Source organism: Aotus nancymaae, unplaced genomic scaffold (genome assembly GCF_030222135.1).
Source record: "Aotus nancymaae isolate 86718 unplaced genomic scaffold, 86718_ANA_hifiasm-v0.15.2.pri h1tg000043l, whole genome shotgun sequence".
NCBI lineage: Eukaryota > Metazoa > Chordata > Mammalia > Primates > Aotidae > Aotus > Aotus nancymaae.
This window is the reverse complement of record NW_026988457.1, coordinates 2,497,490-2,507,588: the sequence shown is the minus strand read 5'-3', so window position 1 is coordinate 2,507,588 and position 10,099 is coordinate 2,497,490. Positions and strand designations below refer to the sequence as shown.

Genomic DNA, 10,099 nt, shown 5'->3' with positions numbered 1-10,099 from the left:
CCAGGTGTGTCTGCCTCCCCCCAGCTCTGCTGGTGCCTTCGTGGCACAACTCTGACCTTGAACCTTGGGTGAATCAAATGCAGCCCAGGCCTTCTGTTCCTTTCTATACTGGAGCTGACTTCATTTGCAGCCGTATCTGGTTATAGCTCCCAGATCTTTAGCTCTGTTCTTGCATACCATGATCTCATTGCCTGCTAAAATAATTAGGGATTGGAGCCGACAGGATTCCCTGACCAGTTTTAAAGTTCCGCTCCTCCCCATTGGATGGATGGTAATGATATTTCCTGCCCTTCTCTGCCCATGCCCCCTTGCCCTTACTATAATGCCATACTTCACTCTGGGCATGCCACCCCACTGGCTGCCTCTAGAACAGGCCCTATGCCTTTGCCTCACGCACAGCAGAAAGACTCACCTTGCTGAATCACTCCCTTAGCTTGTCAGGACACTATTTTGATTTTGGAAAGGCTTATCAGCGTGCTGTTTGTGGGGGGAAAGGAGGCTGTCAGTTCAGGCAATCTGCAAATGTGCTAATTAGCTGGATGGAAGAGGCCCGAGTACATGCAGCGGCCTCTCCCCTCCCAGAAGAGCTAACCCGTCCGATACAGTTTCCTGCCTAATGTTGCCCTGCTCTGCCCTGGGCCGGGCTGTGAACAAGGGCTAATGAGCGTTACTGATTTTTTTAGCTTAGAGTTTTTCAACCTCAACACTATTGACATTTTGGGCCAGACTGAGAGGTAAGTGAGAGAGCTGCCTGGGCATTATAGGATGTTTAGCAGCCTCCCTGGCTGCTATTCAGTAGCTCCTCTCCCCACTCCCACCTAAGTTGTAATGATCAAAAGCAGCTTCAGACATTGCCAAATGTCCCCTGGGGGCCCAAATCGCCCCTGATTGAGAGCCACTGCTTGAGCTCTATCGACAGATTTTGCCATCATCGGTGTCCAGTTCCGTAGATTCTTAAAGCACAGAGGCGGGAGGTAGCGTGGGTTTTGATATGCTGATAGGAGGCCGATATAAGAGTGGGAGAGTTACAAACTGGACACAGAGCTAATCCTCTTGGACGAGAGTATTGTGAGGAAAAAGATAATAATACCTGTGAGTAGAGATGCATACTCATTTCCGCATGGTCAGAGTGAATGTGAGACAGGTAGTTGCCTGAAAACTTCCGCTTATGGTTGAGGGTTCCGTGGTCAGAGATTGGGTTGGAATCCCTGCTCCCTAATTAGTCTCGTGACCTTGGACAAGTTACTTTAACTATCTATGCCTCAGTCTCCCTATTGTAATATGTAACAATAATATCTATGTAGTAGAGGTATTTTAAGAATTATGACCAGTAGTTCATGCCTGTAATCCCAGCACTTTGGGAGGCTGAGGTGGGCAGATCGCCTGAGGTCAGGAGTTTGAGACCAGCCTGGCCAACATTGCAAAACCCTGTCTCTACTAAAAATACAAAAAATTTAGGTGTGGTGGCACGTGCCTGTAATCCCAGCTACTCGGGAGGCTGAGGCAGGGGACTCGCTTGAACCCCAGAGGCAGAGGTTGCAGTGAGGCAAGATGGTACCACTGCACTCCATCCTGGGCAATAGAGCAAGACTCTGTCTCAAAAAAAAAATTAAATGAGTGCATTCATTGGTTACACAGTGTAAAACATGTTACACTGGTTAAGCACTTGATACATAGTAAGTGCTTAACCAGTTTAACCTATTTTTTTAAATTTCCGAACAAAGCTCTGATTTCTTATTTTTATTTTTATTTTTCTTGAGAGTCTCCCTCTGTCACCCAGGCTGGAGTACAGTGGCGTGATCATGGCTCATTGCAACCTCCACCTCCCGGGTTCAAGTGATCTTCCCTCCTCAGACTCCTGAGTAGCTACGACTGCAGGTGCACATCACCATGCCAGGCTGAGTTTCTGCATTTTTTAGTAGAGATGGGGTTTTGCCATATTGCCCAGTCTGGTCTTGAACTCCTGGGTTCAAATGATCCATCCGCCTTGACCTCCAAAAGTGCTGGGATTACAGGCATGAGTCACAGCACCTGGCTGTTTTTGTTTGTTTTTTAATGATACAGATAAATATGTTTCTCCCCAGATTCTTCAGATAACTTTGCCAGCCTCCTGGTTTGTTGATCTGGAGACAGTGTACTAGTCATCAATTTTAGAATCTCCTTGCTTTTTCTTTTTTCTTTTTTGAGATAGAGTCTTGCTCTGTCACTCAGGCTGGAGTACAGTGGTGTGATCTCGGCTCTCTGCAACTTCTGCCTCCCAGATTCAAGTGATTCTCCTGACTCAGCCTCCAGAGTAGCTGGGACTACAGGTGCGTGCCACCATGCCCGGCTAACTTTTGTATTTTTATTAGAGATGAGTTAGTGAGGCTGGTCTTGAACTCCTGACTTTGTAATCTCCCTGTCTAGGCTTCCCAAAGTGCTAAGATTACAGGCGTGAGCCATCGTGCCTGACCTTTTCTTTTCTTTTTTCTTTTTTTTTTTTTTGAGACAGGGTCTTACTCTGTTGCCCGTGCTGGAGTGCAGTGGCACGATCCTGGCTCACTCCAACCTCTGCCTCCCAGGTTCAAGCAATTCTCCTGCCTCAGCCTCCCGAGTAGCTGGGATTATAGGTGTGCACCACCATGCTCAGCGAATTTTTGTATTTTTAGTAGAGATGGGATTTCACCATGTTGGCCAGGCTGGTCTCGAACTCCTCACCTCAAATGATCCTCCTGCCTCGGACTCCTTAAGTGCTGGGATTATAGGTGTGAGCCACAACACCTGGCCTCCTTGCTTTTTATGGGAAGTACAGACACCATCTCCTTGAGAACCTCCATGGTTGTAACAAAGCTGCACTCTCCCGAGAAAGGTCAGTCACCACCAAGGACTGGGATCAGCGTTCTTGGCTGCAGGTCTCTGCCCTGAAGTGTGCTTGCTTTGCTAGTACAGGTTGCTGAGGTGTTTTACAAACACACTGAACTCCATCATGCCTGTGAAAGGGTTTATTAATGCATTCAGTTACAAATGAGAGATTTTTAAAAAATAGAAAGCAGTGACAAGGTAACGAATGCTGCCCTTGTGTATGGACTGAGTCATTCGACATTAGGAAAGTTCTAAAGGACAAAGGGTAATTGTGTAATACCTAAAAGCTGCCTTACCTCTGTAGTCAACAATAATCAGCGACGGATGGAAAAAGCAGTAGAGAAACCCCAAAGGATTTAAAGTGCCATGGCTTGAAGGCAAGGCATCCACAGAGTCTACCAGCCCTGTCCAGGAGAATGCCAGCTGTTTGCCTGAAGACTTCGAGCCCAGGAGTGATGAAATGTTTGCCTCAAGCCATGGATATTTCCTCTGTATAAGGCCCCTTTGAATTTGCCTGACTTCCAAATGCAGTGGAGTGGTGGACTGGAAGCTAAGGAGATTCTTAATACTTGCAGATTTTATCTATCCCAATGGAATTTTCAATGTAGGAAAAAATGCATTTGTTGGGGAAAAACGTACCTGAGGGTGCATTCTCCAGTTCAGAGGAGGAGCTTGTGGGTAAATTTAAAACACGCCTGTTTGCTGGAAAGAAGTCTGAGGGCTGCAAGCTTACACTCTTCCTAGGCAACTGAACTGACAAACAGTGCACTTAAGAACGATCTTTCAGGACTTAACCTGCTTCTACGTGGAGGAGCTTCTCAACATGAAGAATCTTGCTGCGCCTGGCAGCTACTTCGTTATTTCTCCACAAATGTGACATGTCAGCTCACATTTGTAAATGTGGGGCTCGTTTTTAAAATTCTGAGGGCATAAACAGATGGTGTAGTTCCAGCCTAGACTATATCATTCTGTAATCTTTTGGAGATGATAAAAGAGTGACTTCCTTAGAGATTTTAGCTCTGTGGAGCAGGAGCCAGGAGCGGCTCAGAAGAGCACAGGAAAGCAGGTTTGACCCCCATGGTGATTTGCTTCCCTTTCCTTTTTCCTTTTCAAGTCCAGCAAAGTCCAAGGCCTTGGAATTCCAGCCAAACCTACTGGCTGAGGCAGAGAAATGAGCAAGAAGCACCAGGCAGCCTGCTGGCCCAGGCACCAACTCTCGGTTGCTCACTAGGATCGAGCTCTGGAGCTGCTTACAAGTCCACATCATAACTGTATAAACCGTAGAATAAGGATATGCTATGACTTATTTTAGTATGGTATGTGTCTTCGAAAAACTTTTTATTTTGAAATAACTTTAGACTTACGGAAAAGTAAAAATACTACGGAGGATGTTGATGTATCCCTCACTCGGCTTCCCCTGTGGTTTACATCTTACAGAACGTAAGCACTGTAGCACAATGATCAAAGCCAAGAAAGTCACTGTGGTACAGTAAGACTAACTAGACTGCAGGCTTACTTGGAGTTCACCAGGTTTCCCACTAAGTCCTTTTTCTGTTTCAAGATCCAAGCGAGGGTCCCGTAGTGCATTGAGTCTCTTTGAATCTGCAGTAGTTCCTCAGTCTTTCTTTGTCATTCATGATTTTGTTACTATTGAAGAAAACCAGTTTGTTATGTTGTAGAATATTCCTCCATTTGAGTTTCCCTGTTGATTTCTTTCCCTCCTTCCTTTCCTTCCTCCTTCGCTCCTTCCCTCCTTTTCTTTCTTTTCTTTCTTTTTCATTCTTTCTTTCTCTCTCTTTCTTTTTCTTTCTTTCTCTCTCTTTCTTTCTCTCTTTCTCTCTCTCTCTTTCTTTCTTTCTTCTTCTTTCTTTCTTGACAGAATCTTGCTATTGTCACCCAAGATGGAGAGCAGTGCCATAATCTCACCTCACTGCAACCTCCACCTCCTGGGTTCAAGCAATACTTGTGTCTCAGCCTCCCAAATAGCTGGGATTACAGGGGTCTCCCACCACACCCAGCTAATTTTTGTATTTTTAGTAGAGATGGGGTTTCGCAGTGTTGGCCAGGCTGGTCTCAAACTCCTGACCTCAGGAGGTGATGTGCCCTTCCGCAGTGCACTGTATCAAGGAATTCACTATGTCTGTGATTCTTGTTAATCGTGACGTTTGCCGTGACCACTTGGTTAAGGGGCTGATTATGCTGATGTAGAGTTGCCATCTTTCCTTTTGTAGTTAATAGATATTTTGAGGGAGATACTGTTACACTACACAAATATCCTATTTCTTCTCAAACTCTTGCCCACTAATGGTAACCTCCATTGGTGAATCTTGCCGGCAACAGTTTTAACTGTGGTGTTCTAATGAAGATTCTCCTCATTTCTCCCACATTTGGTAATTGGAATTCTTCTTTAAGGAAGAACTCTCTCTTCTTCCTCATTTCTTTATTTATTTTTGAATTATTTATTCATATCAGTATGGACTCACGGGTGTTTATTTTATCCTAGGTGCTGTGATCTAATTATATTATCATTTATCCTGTATAGAAAAATGGTTCCAGCTTTGACCATTGGGAGCTCTTTCAGGATGGTTCCTGTGTCTTTTCTTTTTATTTTTCTTTTTGTGAGACAGTGTCTCACTCTCGCCCAGGCTGGAGTGCCGTGGTGCAATCATGGCTTACTGCAGCCTCTACCTCCTGGGCTCGAGCAAACCTCCTGCCTCAGCCCCCTGACCACATGGGACTGTAGGCACGTGCTACCACGCCTGGCTAAGGTTTTTCTTAGTTTTTAAGGTTTTTAAAATAGAGATTGGGTCTCACTATGTTGCCCAGGCTAGTCTCAAACTCCTGGGCTCAAATGATCCTCCTGCATTGGCCTCCCAAAGTGTTGGGATTGCAGGTGTCAGTTACCACACCCAGCCTCGTGTGTCCTTTTAATCATTGCCTTTTTGAAGCATTTTGTTTTCTATTTTATGGCACTACAAGATATTCCAGGCTTATCGTATATTTTCCCTGACTCACCTGGACCAACTGTTTCTCTAAGGAGCCCTGGTTCCTTTTAATAGAGAATAGCATTTTTCTTTCTTTTCTTTTCTTTTTTGCAATGGAGTCTCACTCTGTCACCCAGGCTGGAGTGCAGTGGCATGATCTCAGCTCACTGCAACCTCTGCCTCCCGGGTTCAAGCAGTTCTTCTGTCTTAGCCTCATGAGTAGCTGGGACTCCAGTCACTCGCCACCATGCTCATAATTTTTGTATTTTTATTAGAGACTGGGTTTCACCATATTGGCCAGGCTGGTCTCGAACTCCTGACCTCATGATCTGCCCACCTAGGCCTCCCAAAGTGCTGGGATTACAGGTGTGAGCACTGGGTATAGTCATTGCTATTGCTATTGTACTGTCATTGCTTCTAGGCCCTCTCATTAGAAAAAGCTAGGAAGCATATGTACAGGTGTACCTCAGAGACATTGCGGATTTAGTTACAGACCGCTGCAATAAAGCAAATATCATAATAAAGCAAGCCACACACATTTCTCAGTTTCCTGGATGCACATAAAAGTTATGTTTACATTTTATTGTGGTCTATTAGGTATGCGATAGCATTGTGTCTAAAAAACCTATATACCTTATTTAAAAAATACTTGATTGCTAAAAAATGCTAACAATCATCTGAGCCTTCAACAAGTCTTAATCTTTTTGCTGGTGGAGAATCTAGCCTCGATGTTGATGGCTGCTGACTGATTAAGGTGGTGGTTGCTGAAGGTTGGGGTAGCTGTGGTAATTTCTTAAAATAAGAGAATAATGACGTTTGCTGCATCAATTGCTATTTGATAGCATTTTATCCAAAATGAAACTTCTTTCAAAATTGGAGTCAGTCTTCTTATACCTTACCGTTGTTTTATCAACTAAGTTTACTACATTTATATATATATATGAATACATATTGTGACAGAGTCTTCCTCTGTGGCCAGGCTGGAGTGCAGTGGCCTGATCTCGGCTCAGTGCAATCTCTGCCTCCCAGGTTCAAGTGATTCCCCTGCCTCAGCCTCCCGAGTAGCTGGGACTACAGGTGCACACCACCATGCCCAGCTAATTTTTTGTATTTTCATAAGACAGGGGTTCAGCATGTTGGCCAGAATTGTCTCAATATCCTGACCTCATGATTCGCCCACCTTGGCCTCCCAAAGTGCTGGGATTGCAGGCGCGAGCCACTGTGCCTGGCCAGTTTATGGAATATTCTAAGTCCTTTGTTGTCACTTCAGCAATATTCTCAGTGTCTTCAAGTATAGATTCCATCACAAGAAACCACTTTTTTTGCTCATGCGTAAGAAACAACTCCTCATCCATTCAAATTTGATTGTGAGATTGCAGCAATTCAGTCACATCTTAGGATCCACGTGTGTGTGTGTGTGTGTGTGTGTGTGTGTGAGTGAGTGACAAGATCTCACCTGTTGCTCAGGCTAGACTGCAGTGGCATGAGAAGTGAGCTCACTGTAGCTTTGAACTCCTGAACTGAAGAGATCCTCCTGCCTCAGCCTCCTGAGTAGCTGGGACCACAGGTGTATGCTACTATGCTCAGCTAATTTTTCTATTTTATATAGACATGCAGTCTCACTATGTCACCCAGGCTGGTCTTGAACTCCTGGCCTCAAGCACTCCACCCATGTCGGCCTCCCAAAGTGCTGGAATTACAGGCATGAACCACTGTGCCTCGCCTCAGGCTCCAGTTTTAGTTCTCTTGCTGTTTCCACCACATCTGTGGTGACTTCCTCCACTGAAATCTTGAATACTTCAAAGTCATCTATGAGAATTGGAATCAACTTCTTCTAAACTCCTGTTAATGTTGATATTTTGGCCTTCTCCCATGAATTATGAATATTCTTAATGGCATCTAAAATGGCGAATCCTTTCCGGAAGGTTTTCAATTTACTTTGCCCAGATGATCCACCAGAGAAATCCCTATCTACAGCAGCTATAGCCTTAGGAATTTCTCATATTTCTTAAATAATAAGACTTGGAAGTTGAAATGACTCTCTGATCCACGGGCTGCAGAATCGATATGTAAACAGGCATGAAAACAACTTTTATCACCTGTACATCGCCGTCAGAGCTCTGGGTGACCAGGTGCATTGTCAATGAGCAGTAATATTTTGAAAGGAATCTTTTTTTCTGAGCAATTGTTCTCAATATTGGGCTTAAAATAGTCAGTAAACTGTGCTCTAAACAGATGTGCTGTCATCCAGGCTTTGTTCAGTGTGTAGAGCACAGGCAGAATAGATTGGCACAATCTCAGCTCGCCGAAACCTCTGCCTCCCGGGTTCAAGTGATTCTCCCGCCTCAGCCTCCTGAATAGCTGGAATTACAAGCATGTGCCACTGAGCCCGGCTAATTTTTGTATTTTCAGTAGAGATTGGGGTTTCACCATGTTGGACAGGCTGGTCTCGAACACCTGACCTCAAGTGAGGTCACCTTGTCCTTTGCCCACCTCGTCCTTCCAAAGTGCTGGGATTGATTATAGGTATGAGCTACTGTGCTCGACTGATTTGCCATAATTTTTGTTTCATTTTGTTTTTTGTTTTTGAGATGGAATCTCATTCTGTCACCCAGGCTGGAGTGCAGTGGCATGATCTCAGCTCACAGCAACCTCTGCTGCCTGGGTTCAAGCAATTCTCCTGCTTCAGCCTCCCAAGTAGCTGGGATTATAGGTGCCTGCCAGCCCACCCAGCTAATTTTTGTAGTTTTAGTAGACACAGGGTTTCGCTATCTTGGCCAGCCTGATCTTAAACTCCTGATCTCTTGATCCACCTGCCTCAGCCTCCCAAAGTGATGGGATTACAGGCATGAGCCACTGTGCCCGGCCTGATGTGCCAATTCTTAAGAGCCCTAGGATTTTCAGAATGGTAAATAAGCATTGTCTTTATCACCAGCTGCATTAGCCCCTCAAAAGAGAGTTAGCCTGTTCTTTAAAACTTAAAAGCTAGATAGGCTTTGACTCCTCTATAGCCGTGAAAGTCTTAGATGACATCTTCTTCCAGTAGAAGGCTGTTTCATCTACACTGAAAATCTGTCATTTAGTGTAGCCTCCTTCATCAATGCTCTTAGCTTGGTCTTCTGGAGAACTTGCTGCAGTTTCTACATCAGCACTTTTGCTTCATTTTCCACTTCTATATTATGGAGATAGCTTCTTTCCTTAAATGTGAACCAGCTTCTGATGCCTTCTGTATTAGTCTTTTCATGCTGTTATAAACAACTATCTGAGACTGGGTAATTTATTAAGAAAAACAGTTTTGCATGACTGGGGAGGCCTCAGGAAACTTACAATCATGGCAGAAGGTGAAGAGGAAGCAAGGCACGTCTTACATGGAGGCAGGAGTGGGGAAGTGCCACACACTCTTAAACCATCAAATCTCGTGAGAACTCACTTATTTACAGGAACAGCATGGGAAAAACTGCCCCTATGATCCAGTCTCCTACCACCAAGTCCCTCCCCCAGTACATGTGAATTACAATTCGACATGAGATTTGGGTGGGGACACACAGCCAAACCATATCACCTTCACGCTTTTCTTCTGCAGCTTCCTCAGGTTTCTCGGCCTTTCATGGAATTGAAGGCAGTTAGGGCCTTGTTCTGGATTAGGCTTTGTCTTACAGGAATGTTGTGACTGGTTTCATCTGCTATGCAGGCCACTCAAACTTTCTCCATATCAACAATAAAGCTATTTTGCTTTCTTATCATTTGTGTGTTCACTGGAGTGGCACTTTGAATTTCCTTCAAGAACTTTTCCTTCTATAAAAAAACTAAAAATTAGCCAGATGAAGGGAGGTGTGCCTGTAGTCCCAGCTACTTGGGAAGTCAGGTGAGAGCATTGTTTGAGCCCAGGAGTCTGAGACTGCAGTGAGCTATGATCGTGCCGTTGCATTGCAGACTGGGTGACAGAGCAAGACCTTCTCTCAAAAAAGAAAAAAAAAAAAGATTAAAGTGAAAAAAAACCTTTATCTTTGCATTTACAACTTGGCTATTCGGTATAAGGGACCTACCTTTCAGCCTGTCTCAGCTTTCAACATACCTTTCTCTCTAAACTGGAGCATTTCTAACTTTTGATTTTGTGACTTTTCCTTTCACTTGAACACTAAGAGGCCATCATAGAATTCTTAATTGGCCTAATTTCAATATTATTGTGTCTCAGGAAATAGGGAGGCTTAAGGACAGGGAGAGATGGGGGAACAACTGGTCACTGGAGCACTATGTTTACTGTTTTGTTCAAT

At 44.4% G+C, this 10,099-nt stretch overlaps 1 long non-coding RNA gene across 4 annotated transcripts in view; it reads left to right on the top strand.

The window, feature by feature from the left end:
* Nucleotides 1-2,496: 2,496 nt before the first annotated feature.
* Nucleotides 2,497-10,099, top strand: part of LOC105732125 (uncharacterized) — a 54,057-nt gene continuing 46,454 nt past the window's right edge. For 3 of the 4 annotated variants that reach the window (XR_010337129.1, XR_001110904.3, XR_001110905.3), the window contains exon 1: nt 2,497-4,157. This is a non-coding gene — a long non-coding RNA (uncharacterized LOC105732125). The remainder of the gene's footprint in view (nt 4,158-10,099) is intronic. The other variant, XR_001110902.3, reaches the window with a different exon arrangement.